The 2,500-nt window shown below is 32.8% G+C and overlaps 1 protein-coding gene across 1 annotated transcript in view; it reads left to right on the top strand.

The window, feature by feature from the left end:
- The first annotated feature begins 751 nt into the window (after positions 1-751).
- LOC137617328 (Na(+)/citrate cotransporter-like) overlaps positions 752-2,500 on the top strand; it is a 105,586-nt gene continuing 103,837 nt past the window's right edge. The window contains exon 1 of the mRNA XM_068347349.1: positions 752-812. The gene's annotated coding sequence lies outside the window, so the exon portion shown is untranslated. The remainder of the gene's footprint in view (positions 813-2,500) is intronic.

Here is a 2,500-nt window from a genome sequence, read left to right as displayed (position 1 = left end):
GAGACGGCGTAATGTCACATTTACAAAATTAAAATCATCTTAAATATGACAGTGTAGTCATATGCGAACTGGAAGCTAAAATCGTGCAATGATTTCGTTTCGTTATATGTCTGTGGTTTAGTGTGTCCTACATACAGTATTTCTTTTTTTTTAGGTTGCCTAGCGTTAAAGGCAACCTACATACGATAGACAAATACACACACACACACACACACACATACATATATATATATATATATATATATATATATATATATATATATATATATATATATATATATATATATATATATATATATAAGTTTCAAGGGTGAGGTTGTAAGCTATGAGTTCCCGCTTGCAAAGCCCCCCCCCCAAAAAAAAAATCATGTCGGGCTTCGGTTAATGGAGGTATGTTTTTCAATTTTTCAGATAAAAGAAACCTATAAAAAGGCGTTGCATATAGAGAATAAACTACACATTCATGAAAACAAACGTTCTCTGTGAAGAATTTCCTTAATTCAACCATACTTCGTTTAGGGTTTGACAGGCTAAGACTGTTGGTAAAACATCTTTCATTTTATTCGTTAAGTAATAATTCTAGTCTTACTGTTATTATACTTTATGAATTATATAGTTTAGAAGTTTTTAAAGATACTTGTGATTTTTACATGAGCGTTTATATTCTAAATAACATAGTTTTTCAGACAGTCAATGTTTCGGTGGTAAGTTCAATCTGCCAAGAAGAAAGGTAAACAAACAGACGAGTGTTGATTGTAATAGTGGAAAGACGCGAAACACATCACTCTTAGCGAACATAAGTTATTACCTTGGTAAGCATAGGTATATCGATGAAATCTACTTCAAAACTATTAGTGAAAATCAGTGACAACAATGTTGATGAATGAGAATATTATTATATTTTCTCTTCGCGGCAATAAGGAGCCTACAGTGAGGTTAGGCCTATGTGTTTGTCATACATCCCATCTTGCCATTTTTCCAAGATAAATTTATGGTATTATTTTATTGTATTACAGGGCAATGTAACCTAGGAAAAAATTCGGTCAAATCACGTTATTTACTACAGGAAAACATATATTTTCTGTTCGGAATCAGAATCTGTAATACAGTAAAACTTTACCAAATTTATTTAGTAAATATGTTTTATTCAAAGCTATCGTCTCCAAAGATGCTTTAAAAGCTTTCACCAACGGCCTTTCGGTTGTTTAGGAATAGGACTACTATAATGCGATTTCAAACCGCCTGACCTGATGTCGCGAATTCTGCACCTCAGGAGAGGCTGAATGATCCCAAGTACCTTCGTTACCTTTGTGGCATAGCCGCTATGTACCCAAGGATTCCCCACTTAGCACCATCGTTGAAGTAGTGGCATTAGTGAGATTCCACTATGGGGGAAACCGGTATATTGTAAAAGTAGTGGAATTTAGCGGGAAATCATAAAGATATCGTTAATACGGACGTTGCCGATTCGGTAAGATTGCCAGATAGTGCTATTTTTGCCTTTAACATACAAAAATATTGCTACAGTTCGCATTGATTCCAGTATCTCTCAGCAGGTATTTTGCTAGAATTGTCATATGAAACAAATTACTACTACTACTACTATTATTATTATTACTGTAGTAGTAGTGTTCTGCCCAAAGACAGGCCCTTTCATGGATAAGTTGCCATCCATAATTCTTTATTCATCATATGGCCATCTCTTTTAGTTCTTGGTACAAATTATGGAAAAAATAGTTACACCGTATTAATATTAAAGGTATGTTTGCCAGTAGTCAAACATTTTTATTCCTTCCCACAGATTTTTCATTGACAGTTTATCCAGCTATATGCGTGATGTTTTCATTTAAAATTCCAAATTTGATTCTTTATTACAAACTACCTTATAAGTAATTATGAGAAAATAATTTTTTTTTGAGAAACCAGAGTTTGATTCTTAATTATAAATTATCTTATAAGTAAGTATGAGAAAATCAAACTTTTTTTTTTTGAGAAACCAGAGTATCTCGAAGATATGTTTTAATTCGTATATCTTACCGTATATGAATCTCTCGGAACCGTCCTTTACCTTTGTCTTCGTGAATCCTGTATATCATTCATAATTTTGACCATCCTTCCTAGACTATACTATTCCACCACATAGGCTTAGCACTAGGTAGGAAAGCAATTCTAAGCCTTGCCATTTTTAAGAAGCTCAGAGGCTGCACAGTATTCTACAAGATTTTATTTCAATTGTAACTGAATTGTTTAAGGATATTCGCAATCAAAAAGTTGAATTGGTAAACTTTTAGTACTAAGTTGGTCCAAAAACTCGTTTCGTGTTGTTTTAACTGATCGTATCAAGTTAACGTGTTTATATACCTTGATATATTTTGTTTTTCTTTTATTTCCCTTTAATATTTTATTCTTAACTTCTTAATTTCTTTAACGTACAGATTTGCTTTCCATGCTGAAGCTCTTTGGCTTGTTGCAATCTGCTTTTCCAAATAGGGTTGCAGTA

The sequence above is a fragment of the Palaemon carinicauda genome, chromosome 23, assembly GCF_036898095.1.
Source record: "Palaemon carinicauda isolate YSFRI2023 chromosome 23, ASM3689809v2, whole genome shotgun sequence".
Classification (NCBI taxonomy): Eukaryota; Metazoa; Arthropoda; class Malacostraca; order Decapoda; family Palaemonidae; genus Palaemon; species Palaemon carinicauda.
The sequence above is the reverse complement of the archived record's forward strand: the minus strand, read 5'-3'. Positions and strand labels throughout refer to the sequence as shown.